The sequence below is a fragment of the Aquarana catesbeiana genome, linkage group LG12, assembly GCF_042186555.1.
Source record: "Aquarana catesbeiana isolate 2022-GZ linkage group LG12, ASM4218655v1, whole genome shotgun sequence".
Taxonomy (NCBI): domain Eukaryota; kingdom Metazoa; phylum Chordata; class Amphibia; order Anura; family Ranidae; genus Aquarana; species Aquarana catesbeiana.
This window is the reverse complement of record NC_133335.1, coordinates 238,691,259-238,718,595: the sequence shown is the minus strand read 5'-3', so window position 1 is coordinate 238,718,595 and position 27,337 is coordinate 238,691,259. Positions and strand designations below refer to the sequence as shown.

At 45.6% G+C, this 27,337-nt stretch overlaps 1 protein-coding gene and 1 long non-coding RNA gene across 2 annotated transcripts in view; one reads left to right on the top strand and one right to left on the bottom strand.

Annotated features, from left to right (window-relative positions):
- Positions 1-27,337, top strand: part of LOC141113696 (heparan sulfate glucosamine 3-O-sulfotransferase 3A1-like) — a 131,124-nt gene that overhangs the window by 61,332 nt on the left and 42,455 nt on the right. The gene's annotated exons all lie outside the window — the stretch shown is intronic.
- LOC141113697 (uncharacterized) overlaps positions 1-27,337 on the bottom strand; it is a 262,349-nt gene that overhangs the window by 205,274 nt on the left and 29,738 nt on the right. Inside the window, exon 2 of the long non-coding RNA XR_012236804.1 lies at positions 19,265-19,396. This is a non-coding gene — a long non-coding RNA (uncharacterized lncRNA). The remainder of the gene's footprint in view (positions 1-19,264; positions 19,397-27,337) is intronic.

Sequence of the window (27,337 nt, the reverse complement as noted above, 5' to 3'; positions counted from 1 at the left end):
TCTATCCAAATGCCCCTTTACAATAGGTGGCTTGGCTCTCAGTCCAATATATAAGTCCTCTATCTACGCTACGTGTTTCAGGACACCCAGTCACTTCTTCAGCAGGATATGAAGACACTTAAAGTGGTTTTAAAAGCTTCAATACCGGGCACTTTCACCCCCTTCCTGCCCAGGTCAATTTTCAGCCTTCGCCGCTGTTGCACTTTAAATGACAATTGCGCAGTCATGGAACGCTGTACACAAACAACATTGTTATCAATTTTTTCACACAAATAGAGCTTTCTTTTGGTGGTACTTAATCACCACTGAGTTTTTTCTTTTTTGATAAACAAATGAAAAAAGAGTGAAAATGTAGAAAAAAGTTTCTGTTATAATATTTTGTAAATAAGTAATTTCTCTCCTTCACTGATGTGCACTTATGAGGCTGCACTGATGGGCACTGATAAGCTGCACTTATGGGCACTGATGGACACTGATGAGAAGGCACTAATATGCAGCACTGATGGGCACTGATAGGTGGCACTGATGGGCAGACTTTATGGGCACTGATAGGCATCACTGATGGGCACTGGTTGGCACCACTAGTGGGCACTGATTGGCATCAATGGTGGGCATCACTGATGGGACTGCACTTATAATCAATGCACTGATTATCGGCACAGACCCCTCCCCCACATCACGAGAGCCACTAATCGTCTCTCCTCTATTCACGCGCTATCAGTGTGAGTAGAGGAATTCCGATAACCGGCACTTCCCATTTACACTGTGATCAGCTGTGATTGGACACAACTGATCATATGGTAAAGAGCCTACATCATAGGCTCTTTACCGTGATTGGAGATGTGGTGTGTCCGAGCAGCACACCACCCCACCGATTGTTGCGCTGCTCGCCCCGGGGGCATGCACAAATGGCTTGTTCTGAGGGATGTCATATGACATTCAGTCAGAACAATGAAACCCCAGCTCGGCCATCATTTTGCTATAGGCTGGGCGGAAAGGTGTTAAATTGTTTTTAAAATAATAAAATGTTATACTTACCCGCTCTGTGCAATACCCCGAACCTCCTCTTCTAGGGTCCACCGCTGACGCTGTCGGCTCTTCCTCTTCTGTGTCTGGCCCCATAGCAAACCACTTGCTAAGGGGGCAGACGTATGTTCTGGCTCCAGAGCCGGGCTGTGTACGTCCATAGACACACACAGCATAGCTCAGCCCTGCCACCTGTTTTCTTCTCACATGATTTGATTGACATCAGCATAGCTCCTGCTTCTGTGAGGAGAGGAAGAGAAATGCGCGCTGCTGCAGATGGGCACTATGCTGGATCGAGACAGGACTCAGGTAAGTATACAGGTAGGTGAGTGGGGCGATGCAAATAGTGTGACAGCAAATGCATTAATGTATAACTAAATGTAAAACTTTTATTTTGTTTTGAATCGAGTGAAGATGGATTAGAACATCTATTAGGTTTTTATTGCAGTCTGTGCCCTCTCTTTTTCCTGTTTACCATTATCATTGAAAGTGAAAATAAAAGAAAATCCCAAATTTTGGGTTGTCCCCAGAAAAGTAATAGAGGGGAGATCTTCCAATGGGGACATTAGTTCTGGTGACCTGGTGGGCCCCATGCGATTCCCCTAATTTGCAGGGATTTCATCTCACATCTTGCCTTAACAAACATTTTAAATAATAAAGTGCTGGTTACGAGACAAAAAAAACCCCTTACTGATGTGGCAAAATTAGATGCCCGCAGCATTCCCAGGTAAAAATCCTGAATTTGAGAGCCACAAAGATATATGATAAGGCAAGTGGTCAACATTGGCAGCATCATTATATCCTTAAAGAGACTTTATTCCCAAAACTCTCTAACTGTCTTATTAGAAGGGGGAAAAGATAATAGCTTATCAGTTATGGTCAGGCTTATCAAATATCCAAAATGTCCTCTGTTCTTATAATATGTACTCCATGCCTTCAAAGGAGAGTTTGCCATAAATTCAGCAAGGGTACACTTGGTACACCGAGTGGTGCTAAGGTTTAGGGCTTACTGTAAGGTCCCAGACTTTCGTTTCTGAGCAGAAAAGGCTGTATTTTTGGCTTTCTCTGGATTCTGTAGTCCTGGATTGGGGCCTGGAGCTTGAAGGTTCCAAAGTGTCTTGGGTGGGACGAAACTTTCAATCCTGTGTCTTGATTTTACTGGGTGCCGGCAGCCTGTGTGCGTACACAGGTGTGCAGTGTCGTTGTATATTCAAATGTAGGATAGCTCAGAGATCCCAGTTATTGGAGACAGGAGGTCTCTCCCAGGGGTCAGAGGTGCCCCAGACAGCAGTGAAGAGACAAGAGGTCTCAACCAGGGGTAAGAGGAGTCCCAGCCAGGAGTCAAGAGACAGAAGGTCTCACCCAGGGGTCAGAGGAGACCCAGACAGCAGTCAAGAGACAGGAGGTCTCAACCAGGGGTAAGAGGAGTCCCAGCCAGGAGTCAAGAGACAGGAGGTCTCACCCAGGGGTCAGAGGAGCCCCAGACAGCAGTCAAGAGACAGGAGGTCTCAACCAGGGGTAAGAGGAGTCCCAGCCAGGAGTCAAGAGACAGAAGGTCTCACCCAGGGGTCAGAGAAATCCCAGCCAGGAGTCAATAGACAGGAGGTCTCACCCAGGGGTCAGAGGAGCCCCAGACAGCAGTCAAGAGACAGGTCTCAACCCGGGGTAAGAGGAGTCCCAGCCAGGAGTCAAGAGACAGGAGGTTTCATCCCAGGGGTCAAAGGAGTCCCAGTCAGCAATCAAGAGACAGAAGGTCTCCTTCCAGGAGTCAGGTGGACTCCTTTTGGGGTGTCATGGAGAACCTCTATCCAGAGGCCAGGAGTGGGTCATGCACTGCGACTAAAGGCTCAAAGAGCTAAGAAAACCAGGAGAGCTGGGCAACACAATCAGAAGGGCTGGTAAGAAGAGCAAAAGTGCTGCTGACAAGGGAGCCAAGTGGCTCAGCATTTTCAGTTGACTATTCATGTTGATGTGGAAGAACCCCTGTGTGGGCAACTGATGTTTATGTGAACTTTCAGTTTCAATAAAAGTGGGCTACCATGCCCTAAAGTACAGCTTGGACTGGCGCAACTGATTGGAAAAGCACCTACCACATGAGTATAATCACCCCAATACCACAATAGGTATAGATAGAACAAAAAAGTGTAACAGACATTGGGAAGGTCAAATCCATAAATATACATTATGCACAGATGGAAAGATTTCTGTAGGAAAGACTCAAATATTCTCCATATACAGGAAAATATCCATGATGATCAGACACAGCTACAGATACAAGAAGGATTAACGCATCTGGAAGATACCTGACTCTGTAAATAAGTGTTTGCGTAGGACGTACAAGGACCAAATGTGCTCAGTTTATTTCATGAACTTGCTGTCTACATCCCGCAAGCTTCCACACTCGATAATTCCATGTCTAAACAATTGTCCAAAAGTAAGGAAGCTGGAGGCGTTCGATGCTGTTAAGATTTTATAAAGTGAGAAGATTTTCTTGTTAAAAGGAGAAAATCAATGCAAGGCTCCAGCTAATGGTATGGAAGGTCTCCAGCTTGTCGATAGCACTTAAGCTCTGACAATATTTGTGACATGAGCAGGCACAGTTCCCGGTAACGTTTCCCCTTTTGAATGGGTTTCCATTGCGTCTGGAGGACTCCTGAACATCCTCAGTCTGTGGCGTTAAAGAGGCTCTCTGCTAAGTATGTAAAAGGTGACACAACTCTATTATTATCTGTGAAACAATCGCAATCCTTTCTGTGAAAACAAACCCACCATTATTGGATCCCCGAGCTTCTAACGACCAACCATACTGGCCGGGGATTTAGATCATCAATCTCAAATCTAGAAAAAAAATTTTAATGTTCTTTTTTTTGGTGGAGCTGACAGGGGTCGAAGTCTTTCAGTATTTTTTTTTTTTTACCTTGTCTGGTGACAAAGGGACAGGAAAAGATAACATGTCTCTTCAAACACAATATTCCCATTGCACATGTTCCTGAAAAATGGCTGTAAATGTAAGTGGGTGCTGGAAACCAAAGCTATTCAAAGCAGAAAGCATGTCACCAGCACACTAAAAATTTCCAAAACGGGTCCAAAGCTATATTCAGCAATCACATTATACCTACAAAAGGAATGTTTCTGACCCCTTCATCAGGCATGTGGCTATGTCACGAGCCTGATGAAGGGGTCCTGCGTGGCTCAGAAAAGTTGCTTTTGTAACGATGATGTGATTGCTGAATAAAGTTCTCGAGATCCTTGGTGTGCCGGTGACATACTTTCCACTTTCAATCTCTTTGATAGAGACACTAGCAAAAAACACTTTTTTTGTGGAGTTAGGAGTGGTTAAAACTGTTGTTGGGTTTTTACTGTGGTCTGTATTCCACTGGGGAGGGTCGCCATTGATAGAACAGGGAGTGAGCTGAAATCACTGTTACAGTGAAAGCCATCCATGATAGGATCTATCCATGCTTTGAAGAGACCTCTCACCTTCTGTTGTGTCTACAAGACAGGAAGTGAAGGGAAACTTGTCCAATGGGACACAAAGAAAATAACTGTGTGTGTGTGTGTGGGGGGGGGGGGGGGGCAGTCATTCTTAACACCAGAGATCTTTCTTTGCTGATTGTGGCTGCAGTTGTGTAAGCACTTTCACTTGGAGGAATGTGTTTATTTGAATCCAGGATGCATTTTGTGGAAGATACTCTTATAAATGATGGCATAGCAATGCTTGGAGTTTTGGCCATTGCAAAACGAGGAGAAGAGTCGCAGAGGTGGTCTCACAAGGGTAACACGTTCACATGCGGGAAACATGCATGGAATGCGCTCTAGTGTGAACTGGTGCTACGATAACTAGAACTTATCTGCTGCAATACTGGAAAACGTTGATATTCTTTCAAATGGTGCAAAACCCCAATCATAACAAAAAAAACAATCCAAGATACATATGTATTTTTTTTCTTATATTTACAGTATTACTTTCCATTTTGCCTGGGGTTCTCCTTTTTTGCTGGTTGTTCTCCTTTTTTGCTTGTTCTTTTTTTTTTGCCTGAGGGTCTCTTTTTGCCTAGGATTCTCTTTTTTTTTGCCTGGGGTTCTTTTTTTTTTCGCCTGTAGTTCTTTTTTAACCAGAGGTTCTTTTTTTTTTGCCTGGAGTTCTCCTTTTTTGCATGGGGTTCTACATTTTTGCCAGGGGTTCTCCTTTTTTTGTCAGGGGTTTGCTTTTTTTTCCTGGGGTTTTCCTTTCTTGCCTGGGGCTCTCCTTTTTGCTTGGGATTCTCTTTTTTTGCCTGTGGTTCTCCTTTTTTTTTACCTGAGGTTCTCTTTTTGCCTGGTATTCTCATTTTTTACTTGGTGTTTTCCTTATTTTCTTTGCCTGAGGTTCCCCTTTTGCCTGTGGTTCTCCTCTTTTCCAGGGGTTCTCCTTTTTGCTTGGGATTCTCTTTTTTTTGCCTGCGGTTCTCCTCTTTTCCAGGGGTTCTCCTTTTTTGTCAGGGGTTTGCTTTTTTTTTACCTGGGGTTTTCCTTTCTTGCCTGGGGCTCTCCTTTTTGCTTGGGATTCTCTTTTTTTTGCCTGTGGTTCTCCTCTTTTTTTACCCGAGGTTCTCCTTTTGTGCCTGAGGTTCTCTTTTTGCCTGGTGTTCTCATTTTTTACTTGGGGTTTTCCTTTTTTTTTTGCCTGAGGTTCCCCTTTGCCTGAGGTTCCCCTCTTTTCCAGGGGTTCTCCTTTTTGGCAGAGGTTTTCCTTTTTTTTTTTTTGCCTGGGTTCTCCTTTCTTGCCTGAGGTTCTCCCTTTTGTCAGATGTTCTCATTTTTAATAGGGGTTCTCCTTTTTCGCTCAGGGTTCTCCTTCTATTGCCTGGGGTTCTCCTTTTTTTTTTTTGGCCTGGGGTTTTCCTTTTTGCTCCCACCGATTATGCAGGGTAGGCAAACAGATTGTTATTGTATAACATCAGGAGAAAAAAAAAAAAAAGCAGTGAAATCCTGAAATGCCTTCTCACAAATAAATGCTTCTGGTCATGAAGAAGTTAATTTTAATAGCGGATATATTCAGCTAGTCTGGGATTGCCTTTTATTGGTAAGAATAAGAGCTTTCTGGATTAATTATTCATCAGGCCAATCAGAAATGGAAATTGTAATCTGTAATTAGTGTAAAGATTTCTAAATCTTTCTCTGCCATTCCCCGGGGAAGATGCGGCAAAGTTGGGAAGAAAACTGTGAATTGAGCAGTTCTGCAAGGACGGAGATAATGTAATGTAAAGATGTCTGCGTCATTCTCCAACATTTTTGGTTGGGATTGGTTTCGAGGTCAGGGTACTGAGGGCATTTGTTATAAACTTTATACTCTGGGATCACAGATATTTGGTAGAACAGTGTTGTTTTTTTTTTTTACCCTTTTGCCATTGTAGCGCCCCCCCCCCCTAAGGAGCGGCAAGCAGATTGGGATCCCTCACCTTGCACAGATAGGCACACGGAATCTTCACAGGCACACTTAAAGCGGAGTTCCACCCAAAAATGGAACTTCTGCTTTTCCGGTTCTTCCCCCCCCCTGCGGTGTCACATTTGGCACCTTTCAGGGGGGGAGAGGGGAGAAGATACCTGTCTAATACAGGTATTTTGCTCCCACTTCCGGGCATTGATACCTGAGCCACCCGCGGTTATCTAAGTCACGTCGTCCTCGTCCCCCCCCCACTGCTGTCTTCTGGGATACACACAGGTCCCAGAACACAGCAGGGACCAGCGGGATAGCGCAGAGCAAGTCGCGCATGCACAGCAGGGTACCAGGAAGTGAAGCCGCACAGAGTCAGATGAAGCAATGGCCCATTACAGGCAGTCCCGCCAAAAAATCGCAGATCACCGCCATTACTAATAAAAAATAAATAAATAATAAAAATGCCATAAATCTATCCCCTATTTTGCAGACTCCATAACTTTTTCCCTAACCAATCAATATACGCTTATTGCGATTTATTTATTTTTTTTACAAAAATATGTAGAAGAATACATATTGGCCTAAACCGATGAAGTAATTTTTTTTTTTGGGGGGGGGGGTATTTATTAAAGCAAAAAGTAAAAAATATTGTTTTCTTTTCAAAATTGTCGCTCTTCTTTTGTTTATAGCGCAAAAAATAAAAACCGCAGAGGTGATCAAATACCACCAAAAGAAAGCTCTATTTGTGGGGGAAAAAAAGGACGTCAATTTTGTTTGGGTACAATGTTGTGCGACCGCGCAATTGTCAGTTAAAGCGACGCAGTGCCGTATCGCAAAAAATGGCCTGGTCATTAAGGGGGCAAATGCTTCGGGTCCTTAAGTGGTAGACAGCACCCTTTGAATCTGTAAGGAGACAAGACGACCCAGAGCAAACCCTCACAGACCAAAAGATATATACAGACTATTAAAAATATTACGGCCTTAAGCATAGTATCCAAACATTTTAGGGACACTTTTTTTCTGTAGGCGGATTTTTATTTTAATTAGAGGTGGGGCATTCGTTTGTAGGTGTGGCCTAGCAGGAGTAAAAATGTGTGCGCTGCGGCAAAAAAATGGGCATTGGGGGGATGGAGAAAGGGGGGGTTAAAGAAGTTTGGGGATGCAGAAAAGGGGGGTGAACAAGATTTGGGGGGATGGAGAAGGGGGTGAGCAGATTTGGGGGATGGAGAAGAGGGGGAGTAAACAGAGTTGGGGGGTGGATAGAGGGGGTGAGCAGAGTTGAGGGATAGAGAAGAGGAAGGATGAACAGAGTTGGGGGGGTGGAGAAGGGGTTGAGCAGAGTTAAGGGATGGAGAAGAGGGGGGATGAACAGAGTTGGGGGGATGGAGAAGGGGGGTGAGCAGAGTTGAGAGACGGAGAAGAGGGGGGATGAACAGAGTTGGGGGGGATGGAGAAGGGGGGTGAGCAGAGTTGAGGGGCGGAGAAGAGGGGGAGTGAACAGAGTTGGGGGGATAGAGAAGGGGGTGAGTTGAGTTGAGGGATGGAGAAGAAGGGGGATGAACAGAGTTGGGGGGATGGAGAAGGGGGGTGAGCAGAGTTGAGGGACGGAGAAGAGGAGGAGTGAACAGAGTTGGGGGGATGGAGGAGGTGGTGAGCAGAGTTGAGGGACGGAGAAGAGGAGGAGTGAACAGAGTTGGGGGGATGGAGGAGGTGGTGAGCAGAGTTGAGGGATGGAGAAGAGGAGGAGTGAACAGAGTTGGGGGGATGGAGAAGGTGGTGAGCAGAGTTGAGGGATGGAGAAGAGGAGGAGTGAACAGAGTTGGGGGGATGGAGGAGGTGGTGAGCAGAGTTGAGGGATGGAGAAGAGGGGGGAGTGAACAGAGTTGGGGAGATAGAGAAGGGGGTGAGCAGAGTTGAGGGATGGAGAAGAGGGGGGATGAACAGATTTGGGGGGATGGAGAAGGGGGGTGAGCAGAGTTAAGCGATGTAGAAGAGGGGGGATGAACAGATTTGGGGGGATGGAGAAGGGGGGTGAGCAGAGTTGAGGGAGAAGAGGGGGAATGAACAGAGTTGGGGGGGTGAAGAAGGGGGGGTGAGCGGAGTTGGGGGGATGGAGAAAAGGGGGTTAAATAAGGTTGGGGAGGAGGGGGTTATGATCAGAGCTTGGCTGTTCTGGGAAGTCAGGACATGTGTATTGGGGCAGCAGAGGCTGCTGGGAGGGAAGACATTGGGACAGGACAGTGGGAGGGGGCGGGACAGGCACACAGACAGGCACAGGCTCGGCACAGGACAGTCAGTAGACAGCTTCTATAGGAGGACTCTAGGCATGGGTGCCTCTCCTTGTTCACCACTGTGCTGCCCTTATCTTCAATAACCCAGAGATAAAGGGGGGCGGTCCTGCAGCTTAATGAGGCACAGCCCTTCCTCAGCCGATCCCACCAATCATAAGCTGAGCCAGGAGGAGCCGCATGGTGAGCGCGAGTCAGTGTGACAGGGACCCCTGCAGCTATACTACTAGCTGTGATAACTACCGGTATGTCCCGCTGTCCGTGACAGAGACAAATTCTGGGATTCTGCCCAGGACAGGCTCAGACCGAGACATTGGTCTGATTTCTGTGAATGTCCCGGGCAATTTGGGACTGTTGGCAACTATGACTTAGTGGCAATTAAATACCTGGCGGAGCTCCCAAGCAGTATTAACAAAATGGTAAAAACCAAGTCACCAGCCCTTCCCAATAATGACAGGTCCAGAGTCCTTTCAACCAATAAATTTCCATACATTCTGTGCAAATACAAAGTATATGATCAGGTAAGGATATCATCAAGAATGCAATGGCCGAACCTATTTCAGAAGAATCCATACCAATAACTGGTTTATAAGGTGTAGCCTAGGTGTACATGACGGTGTGGGTTATGATTATGTTAATGATGCAAATTAGAGCAGCCAGAAAATCTCATTCTTAGAACTTTATGTAGAAGGAAAAACATGGAAGCTTTTAGAAACCACAAGCAACTTAGAGCCTAAAACATTTTATGAAGTGTCATGGGAGGTTCTTAGTCTGTATTTATGATCACATTTGGGAAGTCATATATGGGTTTGCTAGCTAGAAATTCCTTCTGTAAGGTCATTTCTGAGATGTTGAGATGATCAGGTGTAAAGTGGCAATGTTTGTTATGTTTACCTCATCTTCATGTCTTGAAGCTCCATTCACACCCAGCAGGTGCAACAGAGCGTGCTCGCGTTTTTCTGCGTTTCCACACGTCACGTTTATGGCAGCCCATTAATTTCTATGGGTTGTCCTAGGCGCACGAAACACACAAAAGGCCAATTACCAAAAAAAAAAAAAAAAAAATACATAAATCGCACCGCACCAAAGAGCTTAGTACTTTGCATTTTGCGTGACGTTAAGAATTAATGGGGCCGCCATACATCTGCTGAAGGACTAGGCATATTTGCACATTCCTGCAACACACAATGTGAACCTAATCTTAAAGCAAGAAAAAACGGAGACACCCCCTGTTTGGGTTAAAGGCAACAACACCACCAGCATATATAAAAAAAATCTATTGCTACATATTAAAATAGATAGATTAAAATGGATTAATATACACAGAGTAAAGGTCAATATAGTAGTATAGTATAGTATAGAGTATTTCAGGAGAGAAGAGTTATAGAGGAAGGAGCAGAGTCCTCCAGCAGAGCAGAGTATTTCAGGAGAGGAGAGTTATAGAGGAAGGAGCAGAGTCCTCCAGCAGTGCAGAGTATTTCAGGAGAGGAGAGTTATAGAGGAAGGAGCAGAGTCCTCCAGCAGTGCAGAGTATTTCAGGAGAGGAGAGTTATAGAGGAAGGAGCAGAGTCCTCCAGCAGAGTATTTCAGGAGAGAAGAGTTGTAGAGGAAGGAGCAGAGTCCTCCAGCAGAGTATTTCAGGAGAGGAGAGTTATAGAGGAAGGAGCAGAGTCCCCCAGCAGTGCAGAGTATTTCAGGAGAGGAGAGTTATAGAGGAAGGAGCAGAGTCCCCCAGCAGTGCAGAGTATTTCAGGAGGGGAGAGTTATAGAGGAAGGAGCAGAGTCCTCCAGCAGAGAAGAGTATTTCAGGAGAGGAGAGTTATAGAGAAAGGAGCAGAGTCCTCCAGCAGAGAAGAGTATTTCAGGAGAGGAGAGTTATAAAGGAAGGAGCAGAGTCCTCCAGCGGGGGAGAGTATTTCAGGAGAGGAGAGTTATAGAGGAAGGAGCAGAGTCCCCCAGCAGTGCAGAGTATTTCAGGAGAGGAGAGTTATAGAGGAAGGAGCAGAGTCCCCCAGCAGTGCAGAGTATTTCAGGAGAGGAGAGATATAGAGGAAGGAGTAGAGTCCTCCAGCAGAGAAGAGTATTTCAGGAGAGGAGAGTAATGCCGCGTACACACGGTTGGACTTTTCGGCTACAAAAGTCCAACAGCCCGTCCGACAGATTTTCAACGGACTTTTGGCGGACTTTCTAATGAACGGACTTGCCTACATACGATCACACAAAAGTCCGACGGATTCGTACGTGATGACGTACACCGGACTAAAATAAGGAAGTTGATAGCCAGTAGCCAATAGCTGCCCTAGCGTGGGTTTTTGTCTGTCGGACTAGCATACAGACGAGCGATTTCTGGGTCCAGCGTAGTTACGACGTAAAGATTTGAAGCATGTTTCAAATCTAAAGTCCGTCAGATTTGCGGCTGAAAAAGTCAGCTGAAAGTCCGGGGAAGCCCACACACGATCGGATTGTCAGCCAGCTTTAGTCCGTCGGCGACCGTCGGACTTTTGTAGATGAAAAGTCCGACCGTGTGTACGCGGCATTAGAATGATATTGAGGATCTAGGGCTATATACTGCACATCATTTAGCATTTGTTGGTATGGTTGGGTAGAGGCCACATGCTCATTCTATGCACCAAGGTCACTGCACCGCACTGCAAAAGTAGAAAGTGGTGACAATGTTCCTGTCATCCCCATACCTCGGGGTGATAGTAGATCAGTGACAATCACTTGGCAGTTGGCTATATTCCACGATCGGGTCACTGGAGCGCCTTCCCAGCTGCTGAAGTTTTAATTAAGTCCCATTTGTCGGAGACATTCTGGGCACTTAGTGAAGATGGAGAGAATGTGCTGACTGCGCAGGAATCTTCTCCCAGAGATAGACGAGGCCCTGAACCCGCCGCACCCTCACCGACAGAGATAATACAGAGAATAAAGCATTGCTAGGATGAGGCCTGCTTAATGAAATAAACCTAATTAATAGAGTAGGTGAGTGTGAGGCTCGGGCCCCAGATGTAAATAATCAGACGGCTGTCGTAGGAGATTGCCGGGTCTATAAAACATCGCGCACGCTGCCGCTCGCCATTAACCCGACTGACACTTGTAATGACTTCATTTATATCATCGGGAGAATCTTCTAGTTTAATAACCAGGGAGCCTAAATTACACATTATTTGATTAATAGAATTATTATAAATTAGATTTACAGTTCTATGTGTAGACAGTTGTGGATCTATATGGAAGTGGATATATTATCAATAACCCTGTTGACTTGAATTGTATTGTTTCTGTACTGTTTTCTTTTACATTGTAATGCGCTGTGCAAACTGTTGGCATTATATAAATCCTGTATAATAATATTATTGTTATCATTATTACTATGAATAATAATAATGGAAAAGGTATTTTCTTATACAAAGCTGACTTACCATTTAGTTATTTAAAAAAAAGACATTGTACTTTTTGCATATTGTACACAGTAAGTGACTGTTTTAATGTAGAAAAGGAAGGGGCCGGTAAATGACATATTTAATGGCCCTTCCCCCCCGCTCTCCATCCTGAAATATCCCACACAGCAGCCGGCAGGAGAGGAGAGCAGGGAAGCCAGCAGCACTGCAGGGCGGGAGAGGCAACACGGGGGGAAGCTCAGCTGGTAGGGGAATCTGCACCGCACGTAGTGATTAGGGTGTGCCCAGGCACACCTGGCACACCAGTGGCGGCCCGTGCATTAAGGGAGCATGGGCGCCGCCCCCTCTCTCCTGCCACCCCCTCTGTCACCAATAGATAGATTCGTGCACTGCATGAATCTATCTATGGCTGCCGCTGCCACCCCCTATTCAGGCGCCCGGCGCCTGAATTGCAGCGGCAGGGGGGGTGTTTTTGAAGCACCTGATTAGAGCCATATGCTCTAATAGGCTTCAAAAAAGGTGGTCTGCGAGCTCAATGCTGGACAAAGGGGCGGGGGGGCACACTGGCAGCATTTAATGGGTACACTGGCAGCATATGATGGGCACACTGGCAGCATTTGATGGGCACACTGGCAGCATTTGATGGGCTTACTGGCAGCATTTGATGGGCACACTGGCAGCATTTGATGGGCTTACTGGCAGCATTTGATGGGCACACTGGCAGCATTTGATGGGCTTACTGGCAGCATTTGATGGGTACACTGGCAGCATTTGATGGGCTTACTGGCAGCATTTGATGGGCACACTGGCAGCGTTTGGCACAGTGGCAGCATTTAATGGGCACACTGGCAGCATATGATGGGCACACTGGCAGCATTTGATGGGCACACTAGCAGCATATGATGGGCACACTGGCAGCATTTGATGGGCACACTGGCAGCATTTAATAGCACAGTTGCAGTGTTTGGCACAATGGCTGCGTTTGATGGGCACAGTGGCGTTGGGCACAGTGGCAGCATTTCATGGGCACAGTGGCAGCATTTTATGGGCACAGTGGCAGCGTTTAATGGGCACAATGGCAGCGTTTTGCACAATGGCTGCCAATGATGGCACAGTGGCAGCATTTGAGGGTACAGTGGCAGCGTTTGATGGGCACAGTGGCTGCAATTGATTTTTTTTCAAAATTTTTTGTGCTCCTCCAAAAATTTTGAGCACCAGCCGCCACTGTGGCGCACCCTCTGCGCAAGCCTATGGCTATCTCCTATACCTGTGCACCTAGACTGGTTCTGCTCTGCCATGGGCTGCCCAACTTTAACGTTGCCCAGGGGCAAATGTATCCATCTTCTGATCTGAGTGTGTCTCATCTGCCCTTTCCCTTTGTCTTGATATCCTTGTACGCCGTGAGCTAGCAGGCAGAGTTCAGGTAGTAATGGCTGCTTGGCTCAGCATAAATGGAGTGGTTTCAGAATAATGGCGGGCTTGTAACTGTTCTGTCCAATAAAGGACGTTAACATAAGTTCCGCGCCAGGGATCTAATGAGACTCCGCTGCCAGAGCCTGATACCTCGGATCGCTGGTGCATTGCGAGAATGTAATGTGAAGCCATTTTTATTCAGGTCTGATGGGCCATTATCGTTCTCAGTGCTAAGAAGGCGGAAAATGCAGAAACGGCAGAGGATCTTTCCTGTACAAAAAAAAAAAAATAAAATAAAAGAGCCGATCCCCATTATCATATTTATGTATTAGCAAATTTCAGCTTCAAAGTATAACCAGGAAGGGAGAGAAAACGGAGCTTATTGATAAAAACTGCGCCAAAGTGTCTGTCTAATGGCTCCAAGCAATCAATGTTAGTAATCATCTGCTAACTGCTACTAAACACACGACTCTGGAACCTGGCTGTCCTATTGCACAACCCTCAGTAATAAAGGGTGGTGCAGGGCAGGCAGGAAATGCTGGGGCTTGTAGTGCTTTATACAGATAGCCCTGCAGCCCTTGTCATTCAGAACCTGTTTAAAATTCTGCATTCCAAATGGACGGGCTCCATGAAAGTACATTAAAGTGTTGGTAAACCCAGTGAAGTGACTGGCCCTTTAGGTGATATACAGAGATAAAAGCGAATCCTCCTACATACGTTGTACCTGTTTATCTGCAGTCTCCTCTTTCTCTAAATCCGTTGAAAGTGCTGAATTTATACAACATGTCTGAACTTCTAAATAGGGGCAGGGAGCTGAAGGTACACACTGCAGAGCTCAGTGAAGAGAGCTGATTGGAGGGGAAGGGACCCACCCCCTTTTCACACAACACACAGGAACAGAGCTGAGGCTGTCAATCACAGGCTGTGTGCTGGAGCTCCCTCCCCTGTCACCTTTTTTGATCTTTTTAGGAAAAGTGACTCATTCAGATAGCAGAGAAAGGAGGCAGCAGACAGAAATGACACTTAGTGCTCTGGACTGAGACAAGTACACACTATAGAGCAGTGATGGCGAACCTTGGCACCCCAGATGTTTTGGAACTACATTTCCCATGATGCTCATGCACTCTGCCGTGTACTGGAGCATCATGGGAAATGTAGTTCCAAAACATCTGAGGGGGGGGCCAAGGTTCGCCATCACTGCTATAGAGGGATATGCTTTGTTCACATTTCATGTCTGAGGTTTACAACCACTTTAAACTTTGGAAGTCGTATATTTTTTAAGTATTTTAGCCTGGTGGTCAAATGCATAAAGTGCACACTACAAGTCCTGTATTATTAAATTCCCGACATATCACAATATACAGCAACAGTGTCAATGTTCCTCCTCTTCTTATTAAAAAGCCATAGTGAACTCCAGTCCAGTGATTTTTGCCCAGACTGCGATGATGTCATCAGTCTGCTGCAGGCAGGAGGAAGCATTTTCTCAGTCTCCTCTCCCCCAGTGATCAGACTGCAACTTTGTAGCAAGTCGGAGAGGCTGCAGCAGGGGCTGGTTTGCGTCATTTGTGAATGCAGCCAAGAACTGCACAGGCACCAGAATTTACATAATTGAGTCATCTCCTAGCCGGCATCTCAGTCCAGGAAATGATGGTGACCCTGGGTGATGCCTCCACAAAGAGATACTGCTTGTCTTTCTGGTGATAAAAACAGATGGAGGCATTGTCGGGGCGGTGTGATAATTATGTGGACACATTACTCAGCATGCTGCATGCAGGCAGGTGCAGTATTTATTCTCCACTGCAGGTGGTGCTCAACCGTAGTGGCAATTCAGACGGGGGAAAAAGTCCGGAGGAACTTGGCTCCTCTATAAATTTCCTTAGTCACAGGGAGGCAGCTATCCCATTGGATGGCAATGCCCCATGTGACTTTGGTGGCCATCTTGGGTCATCAAGAGCCTATTTAGGACCCTGGCTCCCGGGCTTAGCACGCTTTTGGTGAATGGATAGAATAGGGGCAGGAACCCCCGGTCTGTCAGAGACAGTGGAAGTGACAGGAAAAGGTTTCTGGTGGAGTAGGGAGAGAGCAGGGTCTGTGTCTACCACTATAGGAAGCCCCCCTTTGGGTTGGACCGGTCAAGCTTCACTTCGCTCCTCGTGACAGGCATTGTGGGCATCTAGGAGTCTTCTGTCCGCTGATTATTTGCTGCTCAGTTGTAAGTGGTCCCAGCTGGGGGAGACTCCCCAATACAGCAACATCCACACGTAGGACACCCAACGTTAGAGGCGATTTATTCTTCCAAAGCAAATATACTTTTTGCACACTGGTACTGACTAGTATTCCAATGTTTCTCTACTCCCTCAGTTTCTCTCCATCAGTCAGCTAATGTCACCCCAGTGCTGAGGGAGAGAATCAGAGGAGGGACAAACAAGGATACTGTGGAGGCAACAGACATCCTTCTTATCAAATGATGACTTCATTGGTTGTTAGGATGCCAGTGTCTAGAAAGTCATAATGGTGCACAATGACAACCTGTGGCTTTGTGTAACTAAAATAATGCTTCATCCACCTGCTGGCTTGTATACATTATTTTTTTATCAATTTTTAGGCATTTTGCCAAGGCACCCCTGAAAAAAACCTGAAGGCACCCCGGTTAAAAAAGGCTGGTCTAGACCAGGGCCATCTTTAAGGCAGGGCAAAAGGGTCAGCTGCCCTGGGTCCTGTCATTGTTGTGGGGCCCAAAGCAGCTGCCTCATACTTGCCAACTATCCCAGTTTAAATTCCCTTGTACCTTGAAGTTTTAGTCCCGTGCTGTGTCTTGATATCTCAGTGTGAAGTGCTGCTACTAATGCTGCCCAGCTCTGCCCTATTGTACAGACGACTCACCTGCAGACCCTGTGTTTACAGGTAAATAACCGGCAAACATATGTAAAAAGTGGGGGCATTCATATGTAAATAACGGCGGCATTCATATGTAAATAAAGGCGGCATTCATATGTATATCATGCCCCCTGCAGTGAGGAGATGATGCGCTGTAACCTCTAGCAACCAATAAGTGAGCAGTATTACTGTACAGTAATCTCTAGCAACCAATCAACAAGCAGAAATCATGTGCTGTAACATCTAGCAACTAATCAGTGAGCCATAATGTGTGCTGTAACCTCTAGCAACCAGTCAGGACGTGGTAATGATACACTGTAACCTCTAGCAACCAGTCAGGAAGCGGTAATGATACACTGTAACCTCTGGCAACCAATCGCAATTGCTGCCTGATCTGATACAGTAAACTGATTTTAAGTCTAGCTGCTATTTATTGTATGTCTCAGAGCAGGTAGAGAGCGAAATTGTATGGGGGGGGGGGGGCAAGTAAAACATTTGCCCAGGGTCCAATCGATATTAAAGACGGCCCTTGTCTAGACCATAGAGATTTCCTGAGACTGGACTGGTCAAGCTCCCTGCTCCAGAACATAATCTCAATCTTTACTTATTCCACTTACTGCCGATAATTTGGGAAGCGAAGGAAATTGTACTGTTATAATGTCATTTTCAAGAGTAGGAACTCTTGGAAATGTTTTTCTAAAACTGACTTTCAAATGATAGAAATCGACAGAGGAAAAAAAGAAATCACCAACTGTGTATGAGAGTTCTCAGAAAGCAAGGCAATTGATATTACAATTTCCATGCTTATTTTGAACATTAATTGACATGCACATAGGTGGGGAGGATGGAGGAGGGGTCTTCTGTTTGGGTTGACATGTCTTTGTCTTTGTAACATAAGTCCTTTAGAGAAGTAATTGATCTCTGTATTAGTGGCACAGCGCTGCTTGTTCCTGGCACGCCAAAAGACCTCTCTGGCTGAACACTTCAGAACAAACAAGAGTTGTTGAGAGTCCCACTCGAAGCTCTTGATGTGAAGAGTTCGTGAACATTTATAGTGTATTGAGACAGCTCCATGCACTCTACACAGCCGAAGAGTAAGGTTATTATTATACAGGATTTATATAGCGCCAACAGTTTACGCAGCGCTTTACAATATAAAAAGGAGACAATACAGTTATAATACAATAATATACAAGAGGATTAAGAGGGCCTTGCTCAGAAGAGTTTACAATCTAATAGGGTGGGGCAGGTGGTACAAAAGGCTGTAGCTGTGGGGAATGAGCTGATGGAAGTGGTAGAAGATTAGTTGGAGACGTGATAGGCTTTCCTGAAGAGATGAGTTTTCAGGGATCGCCTGAAGGTAGCAAGGAGTAGGGGACAGCCGGACAGGTGGAGGTAACGAGTTCCAGAGGATGGGAGAGGCTCTGGAGAAATCCTGGAGACAAGCATGGGAGGAGGAGAAGAGAGAGCTTGAGAGTAGGAAGTCTTGAGAAGAGCGGAGAGGATGATTTGGGTGATATTTGGAGACAAGATTGGTGATGTAGCTCGGGGCAGAGTTCTGATTGGCTTTGTATGTTGTGGTTAGTATTTTGAATTTAATTCGTTGGGTGATTGGGAGCCAGTGTAGGGATTGGAGGAGAGGGTTGGCGGACACTGAATGGAGACCAGTGTAGGGATTGGAGGAGAGGGTTGGCGGACACTGAATGGAGACCAGTGTAGGGATTGGAGGAGAGGGTTGGCGGACACTGAATGGAGACCAGTGCAGGGATTAGAGGAGAGGGTTGGCGGACACTGAATGGAGACCAGTGCAGGGATTGGAGGAGAGGGTTGGCGGACACTGAATGGAGACCAGTGTAGGGATTAGAGGAGAGGGTTGGCGGACACTGAATGGAGACCAGTGTAGGGATTGGATGAGAGGGTTGGTGGACACTGAATGGAGACCAGTGTAGGGATTGGAGGAGAGGGTTGGCGGACACTGAATGGAGACCAGTGCAGGGATTAGAGGAGAGGGTTGGTGGACACTGAATGGAGACCAGTGTAGGGATTAGAGGAGAGGGTTGGCGGACACTGAATGGAGACCAGTGTAGGGATTGGAGGAGAGGGTTGGCGGACACTGAATGGAGACCAGTGTAGGGATTGGAGGAGAGGGTTAGCGGACACTGAATGGAGACCAGTGTAGGGATTGGAGGAGAGGGTTGGCGGACACTGAATGGAGACCAGTGTAGGGATTGGAGGAGAGGGTTGGCGGACACTGAATGGAGACCAGTGTAGGGATTGGAGGAGAGGGTTGGTGGACACTGAATGGAGACCAGTGTAGGGATTGGAGGAGAGGGTTAGCGGACACTGAATGGAGACCAGTGTAGGGATTGGAGGAGAGGGTTGGCAGACACTGAGCGATTGGTACGGTGGATAAGTCTGGCAGCAGCATTCATGATAGACTGAAGAGGGGAGGAGCCTATGGAGAGGCAGGCCAATGAGAAGGGAGTTGCAATAGTCAAGGCGAGAGATAACAAGGGAGTGAAGGTTGCATTCACATCTGCGTGTTTCGGGAACGAACGCGTGTTTCCACGTGTTATACGGGAATGCGCAAAAGAGGCGAGTCTTAAGGTCACCCCAGACATGGCCAGCAGACACACATTTTTGCATGTGGTAAAAAAAAAACAACCTTGCAAACGCTAAAACAAAAAAGATGCAGGAGCTTCTTTGGCACGTTTGTCATGCATAGGGCAACCCATTCAAGCAAACGGACTGGTCCTATGCACACTGTGTGAAAATGGGCAATAAAACACACGTTCAAGGTGGTGCTAGGTGTTAGTTAATAGGACCTAATAGTAGCTTACCTAGAGTCTGCTGGGCCCCATTCAGTGTGCAGAGATGTCCTTACGACAGGTTGGAAGTTGTGGAAGGCTTTATAGTCCTGGAGTTGAAGTGGGGATTTTTCAGATGGATTGACCTTTTTTAGGGTTCTCAGCCTACAAGGACAAAATAATAACAAATGTAATATTTGACTGAAGGCAGGTTACATTTATTTATTACAGGTACTTCTATAGCACTATCAATTTACACAGCACTTTACACTTTAAATTATACATTCACATCAGTCCCTGCCTTCAAGGAGCTTACAATCTAAGGTCCCTAACTCACATTTATACATACACATACTGGGGCCAATTAGCCTACCAGCATGTCTTTGGAGTGTGGGAAGAAACATACACAGGCACAGGGAGAACATGCAAACTCCATGCAGGTAATGCTTGGGGATTTGAACCGACAACCTCAGTGCTCCTAGACAGAAATGCTAACCACGTAGCCAATGTGCTACCCATTTATTTTTGACATAGTACTTTGAAATGTGCAGCATAAAAAATCTTTGGTCAAGGGGCAGCCCACTGAAAATTGATGAGGTCAAAATATTCATTATGCCACCCGATTCCCCACAATCCTGTGTGAGTGTCAGGGCTGGGTTCAGCCCTTCCTTCTCAGAGCTCGTCGGCTAATTTCCAGTACTCTTCATTCCACAGTGACTAACCTGGTCTTCAGTTCCTGCTCGTCAGCTAGCCCTGCTGGCTATTTAAACTGCCTAGATCAGATCTCCTGTGCCTTCGCCTGGCCAACATATCTGGATACTCTCTGCTGTGTTTTCCTGTTAAAAGACTTTTGCCTGGCTGACTTCCCTTCTGGTTCCTGATCCTGTTTACTGCCTCTACTACGCTGATCTCTGGATTCCTGTTTCACTGGCTTGTTCCGACTACCCGCTCTGGTTACCGTACCCTGGCTAGGTTTTGATTACGTTTGCTCTGTTTGTGCCATTTTACCACTTTATTAAAAAGTGTGATTTTTACTGCACTTCTGTCTCAGTCTGATTCATGGTTCCTGACAGCAAGTACCTCTCACTGGGTCCTGAGGATCTGTGAGAAGGTGGTGGGGTGCCAAATTCAAGATCTTTTTATTGTGCACCCCAGGACTGAAGAGCACATAGGAGGAATTTTGGTAAAGCAGTGGCCTTCTTACTCCACGGCCTTTTGTTCCTGAAAGGTTCTCTTTGTTTAAAGCCTACCCTGTGTGCTACTAATACCTTCCACGCACTTACCCCAACAGCTCTGTAAAAGCTAAGTGTCAGCCTGTATCAGAGCTTCCACAGGGTTTAGGACCTTCTCCCCCCACCCGGGGGCCAGGTAATAGGGCATTCAGAAGCTATGCGCTGCATAGTGGATAAAGCAGAGAAGGTAAAATGCGCCTTCATGCCAGAAAATGATGGGTATTTCTAAAGTCTCCAGCGAGTAACTGAATGTGGGGTAGATAATAGCAGTAGAGGAGGTGGACTATATAGAGAACCTGTGATAGATTTAAATTAGGCATTTAATTTAAATGAGACCACAGGTAATCCACCAAATGATAAAAGGTTACACTAATTTATTTCATTTTGTAGCTAAATTCTTTATAAAATGTATTATAGACCCTATACTGGAGATAAAATATAGTATGTTGCAGTAATTACAGTAAACTCAGTTGCCAGAGTCATTGGAGATACTGTATTGGTGAAATCTAAGGCATTGTACACACGACCGGTTTTGCCGTCGGAATAAACTCTGAAGGTTTTTCCAACGGAGTTCCCACGGAATTCCGTTCAAGCTGTCTTGCCTACACACGGTCACACCAAATTCCGACCGTCCAGAATGCGGTGACGTACAACACGTAGGACAGGACTAGAAAACGGAAGTTCAAAAGCAAGCAGCCAATAGCTTCCGTCTCGTACTTGCTTCAGAGCATGCGTCGTTTTTGGTACGTCTGAACAGCATACAGATGAGCGGTTTTCCCAATCAGTTCCGTCCGAAAAATTTAGAACATGTTCTCTTTCTAGGTCCGTCAGAATTTTCGACGTAAAAAGTCAGATGGGGCACACACACGATCGGAAGATACGATGAAAAGCTTCCGTCTGAATTTTTCTGTTGGACATTCCGCTCGTGTGTACACGGCATAAGATTTTTCTTTAAAAAAGACCTACTGATTATTTCTCAATTTAGAGGGTGTTGGTTGTTTGAGTGTTAGTTGTGTTCAGGGTAGTTTAGTTCATTTAATTTTTTGTAATGTAGTTTTTTATTTTTATCTGATCATTTGTTTGTATACGTTTGCTTTTTTTTTTGTTATTTATTTTTTCACACCATCTGTTTTTTCTCTGAAAACATGTAAATGAAAAAGGCTAATTTGAGGTCAACAATAGATCCAGGAAAACGGCTTCTTTAACGCTCAGGTGCCAGTTAAAGCCCATTGTACCTATAAAAGCCACCTTAATACCAACTTCCAAAGTGACTCTAATAATGGTAAAATGTTGCAGAAACCGTGGACACCTTTACCTTGAGGTTTTGAACCCTTCTCTTCTTGAGCCTATAGGGCAGGGATATGCAATTTGCTGACCTCCAGCTGTTGCAGAACTACAATTCCCATGAGGCATAGCAAGACTCTGTTCTCTGTTCTATTCAGTCTGATTTTCAATAAAAAGATTGAACAAGAAAATGATGCTGAAATCTCCTGATCTTTGTCAAAACTTCTGAGAGATTAAAACTCTAAATTTATCTCACCCCTACCCATCATCTATTCTATGTTATAAAGTGGGCCCCCCGAGATTTATATCGCACTCGGATGAGCCCACGTTTGTTATATGAGTTTGACAATCCTGGTATATGGACATCTTTTATGTCTCCCCCTGGTGGAGCATTTCGGATAGGGGTGGAATGCAGTCAGGAACCACAAAAGTGATGGATGTGCTTCCATGATTCCTTGTATGGCATCATTGGGCATTTAGGTAAAAGTGATATAAAAACAACTACCTAAATGTACTGCAAAGCAATCAAATTCCTGCTGTTATTCATATGATATCAATTCCTGCAAGAGTTAGAAAAAGAAACCATTTATTTTTTGCTCCAGTGTAAATGTGTGTTGATATTGGTTGTGGATAGTTTCTCTTCTATATAAGAAAATTGGTTTAAAAGAACAGGAATGAAAAACAAGGGTGCTACGGCAATTGAATATGTCAGAGGTGAAACTAGAACCCTCAGGGCCCCAGCACCATAAACCATGAAGGGGCCCCCCGACCACCGGGGCTATTTTCATTGGTCCCGGGGCTTTTTCCTCCAGGCCTGGGGCCCTTCCCACCGATCCCTTTACTCCCGTCGGAGGGCCCTTTATAAGCCCCGGTTCACAGTGCTGCAACTTATGTGACTTGCGACACATAAAGTCACATGATAAGTAAAAACACATTTTAATGGGTGCGTCTTAATCAATGCAACTCAAGCCGCAAGCAACAGAAGAAAAAGTTTCCTGCACTAATTTTGTGCAACTTTGGTGTGACTTAAAAAAGTCACAAGCAAGTCCAAGGAAGTTGCAAGGAAATTTCAAGCAAGTCGCACAACTTTGGGGTTGGAGCAGTGAGAACTGAGCCTACTGTCCGCAGTGGGACCCTTTTACACGTTCTGCAGCGGCCCCCCTTCCTCTCGTCTTGGGGTCCACCCCCCCATGGTAAAGGAACATGAGGGCCCAGTCGCAAGTGAGACCTTTGTGACCCTGGTAGTTCTGCCACTGGAACATGTCCAGTAGAAGGACTATTAAACATCATAAAAAAGCAGGTAGCCAATGCATTTCAGGAGTTCAATACTCCCCGTTCCTCGGGGCTTTATGTAGACACGGGTTTAAGGATGTACTGGATGCAAAAAAGTGGAATTAAACAATATAAAATAAAAAAAAAGTGTCAAAATCGGATAAATAAAGTATAAGATAATGTTAAAGTGTTTGCCTAAAAAAAATAAAAAAATAAAGATCCTGTTCCCTTTAAAGCATGTTATACAGCACAGTGCTTGTGCTGTGTCATTTGGCCCCCTGTAACACCTAAAATACCTGGCTGATCCTGCCTGGTTCTACCCTCCCCTCTGTCAATTGACCACGGTTCATCATGGCTGCTGAGCCCTAACACTGTGGTCAGTTTACGTGCCTCCGTCATCCACTCTCTCCTCTGTTCTCCTCTCCCCCCCCTCTCCCCCCTCCCCTCCCTGCCGTCAGCTCCGTGTCCGTCCCCCTCCCTTCCCTGCCTGTCAGCTCCGTGTCCGTCCCCCTCCCCTCCTGCTGCTGAAATTAGGGTTATATTTACACTATCCTCTCAGTTCTTTTATGTAATGTGCCCCAGTGTCTGTGATTTAAAAAAAATGAAACTGTATATGTGTTTAGAAAACGCACTAACGTGGCCTGCCGCCTCTCTCCTCCCCCCCTCCTGAGTAACGTCAGCGGGGGATCCTCGTCCCCGCCCGCTGCCGCTGTCAGGCCGGGAGAGGAGTGTCAGGGCTGGGCTCAGCCCTTCCTTCTCTGAGCTGGCCACTCAGCTGTCGGCTAATTGCCAGCTCCCATCTCTCTCCACAGTTACCCAGCTGTTGTTGATTCTGCTCGTCAGTCCTGCCTACTTAAAGTCGTCCAGCTCACTTGATCTCTGCCTTCACCTTTGTCAACATCACAGAGATTTTCTCCTGTGTTCCTGTTGAAGACTTGCTCAGCTGATGTTCCTTCTGGCTCCTGATCCTGCTTGCTGTACTACTACGTTTATCTCTGGCTCTCTGACATTTGCTTGGCTGACTACCCGATCTGGTTACTGAACTCTGGCTTGTTTTGACTATGTTTACTCTGTTTACCTTATTATTATTATTATTAAACAAGTGTGATTTAACTATACTTCTGTCTCGGTCTGATTCATGGTTCCTGATAAGGAGAGAGGCGGCGGGTCGCATAAGCACCGATCATTGCTCTGAAAACAGGTATATAGCTGCATTTTTTATAAGGCACAGACACAGGGGCACGTTACATGAATAAACTGAGAGTTTAGTGTAAATTTAACTTAGTAGTGACTTAACAACCACTTTAGGTTGTAACTCCTAGAGGAGAGTTCTGTACTGGTTCTAATATTTTCTGAGCCCATCAATTAGCCACAGCTTTTTTCCCTGTGTTGAGCCCCGATGAAGTATGAATTGTGTTGCCCCCAAAACATGTTTTTATATGACTTTTTTTTTACCAAAAGTTACATTTTTTTCATTTATTTGGTTTTTGTCTGTTGCTGCTTTCTGTATCTCTATGGCTTGAAATATTGTTGGGTGCTCATTAAGGGAAGCCTTTCTGTGTGGGATCCACCTCATTAGAGTTATTGAGCTTGTTTGAAGTTTTCCTTCTTCTGACTACATATGCAAAATAAGTGGATGCTGTACCGCTATCTGATCCATATGATATTCCAGTCACTCCACTTTTTTGTGTCCATAGCATCCTTGAACCCATCTCTACTTAAAACCCTGAGGAAGGGGGAGTTTTGAGCCCCCCGAAACACGTTGGTATCCATATTTGTATCATGCCTAAAAACCTTCTACTGGATATATTCACTTGTTTTGTCTCTCTTTTCTTTTGTATGCCATATAGACCAACCATTCTCAACCAGGGTTCTTTGGGGTTGCTCAGGGGTTGCTAGGGGTTCCTTGAGCCGTGGCTAACTGACCCTTCCATTGGATGGTGCCTGCATAGTTCTGGGGCTAGTTCCACCCGGCAGAGCCAACTGCATGACGCCAAAGATCTTTATAGCTGTCTGTGAGGGTGGCATTCTAACCACTATTGTAAGGGTAAGAAACAATGTAAGGATCATTTGTCCACTGACCTCAAATGACTTGGTATTTAGCAGGTGTTCCCTAAAACCTGAAACTTATTTCAAGGGTTCCACATAGGTAATAAGGTTGAGTAAGGCTGAGATAGACTTTCCCTGGGGACCTTGTGCAAAACTTGGGTTGTCGGTTCAAATCCCAGCAATGGCACTACCTGCATGGAGTTTGCATGTTCTCCCTGTGCCTGCATGGGTTTCCTCCGTTACTCCAGTTTCCTGCCTCACTTCAAAGACATGCTGGTAGGTTAATTGCCTCCTGTTTAAATTGGCCCCAATATGTATATCAGGGGCCCATTAAGGATGTACGGGCGCCGCCCCCCCATCCATCGCCGCCTCCCCCTATCCATGCGTCCGGCCCCTTGCAGGACGCCAGATGCATGAATTACAATGGCGGGGGCTCTAATAGGCTTCAAAATAGGGTGGGCTCGGGGCGCACAGAATTCGAATGGAGCCCACCCAGGTGTGTTACAACAGCGAATGAAAAAAAAAATTGATGAAGAAATGAGATTTTTAAATTTTTTTTATTGGATGTGTTGTATAGCGGAAAGTAAAAAATATTTTTTTTATTTTTTTTTTTCTTTTCTAAATTGTTGGTCTTTTTTTGTTTATAGCGCAAAAAATAAATCCTCAGAGGTGATCAAATACCACCAAATGAAAGCTCTATATGTGGGGAAAAAAACCCCACATACTGGTACATTTTTATTTGGGTACAGCGTCGCACGTCCGCGCAATTGTCAGTTAAAGTAACGCAGAAAATGGCCTGGTCATGAAGGGGGGGTAAAACCTTCTGGGGCTCACGTGGTTAAAGTACATGAAATCAGACAAAGTGGGTATGTTCTGCTGTGGAGCTTTAGATTGGGGGGGGTTCCAATTGTTCGTTTATTTATTTTATCTACAGGGTGGAGTCGCACATCAGATCCGTTGCTAAGGGCAAAGAACGGGTTTGCTTTGCCCCAAGCTTCATCCTCAGAATCTCAAGAGTATCGGTGTAAAAAAAAGGACTTCATTCGTTGGTTAATCTGAAAATCCCCCAGACGTTGTAAAAACAAAGCATAAGAAAAGAGAAAGATAAAAAAAAAAATAAAAAAAAATAAAAGCTAATTAAACATATGTCCAAGATTAAAGCAGCAACAAAGCATTGAACAAAATGATTTTGGTAATTTAATGTCGGTAAAAGCCGGAGCTGAAGACTTTATAAGGGCTCAATTACCGGCTCTAAATATCCCAATCCACGCTGTTGTTCCAGCAGTTTAGTAGCATTCGGAGTCCTCCCGGGACGCCCATAAACTAGCGGAAGTGTAATCTCTTTATATTGCTTATATTAAATATAGATCTGGCTCTTGTTCGCGATTTAGCTTCTCTCCAAACCAGAGTGGCTTTATGAAAACACCAGTGTGTGCTAAAGGACCTCCTTTCCTAATCTTACGGTTATGAAGCGGTGGGGGACCGCCGTGATGGATGTCCAAGGAGGGCAGAACTGGAAGAACTTGTCTAATGAACGACGATGGAACGCCCCTGGAACCCCCCGCTGAGCAAAGAGAGAAAATGCCGGCATGTAAAAGATCTCACGTGCTCCTGCTTTAATAAGCTACATAAATAATCCAGGCCAGGGCTATTCAAATCCCGAAAGAAGAGCTCCACCCTCACGGATGAGGCGGCTGATGCCTTGCAACAAACCACCAGTAAAAATGACCACATACAGTGCATTTTTTTGGGGCGTTTTGTATACAGTAGGGAAGGAGTTAAAGACTAAGGACTTCTCATCCAACATCAGTGCCTCACAAATGCTCTTCTGGAAGAATGGTCAAACATTCCCATAGACACCCTCCTAAACCTTGTGGACATCCTTCCCAGAGGAGTTGAAGCTGTTATAGCTGCATTGATTTTGGACGAGAAGGCCTGGCTCGCAGTCTCCACTTTAATTCATCCCAAAGGTGTTCTATCTGGTTCAGGTCAGGACTCTGTGCAGAACAGTTGAGTTCCTTCACCCCAAACTCGCTCATCCAAACTATATAAGTTTTGGGCCACCCCTCCAAATCATTTGGTGGAGGGGGGATTATGGGGTGGGGGTTGTTTTTCAGGAGTTGGGCTCTTGGCCCCTTAGTTCCAGTGAAGGGATCTATTAAGGTGTCAGCAAACCAAGACGTTTTGGACAATTTCATGATCCCAACTTTGTGAGAACAGTTTGGGGACGGCCCCTTCCTGTTCCAACATGACTGCACACCAGAAGGAT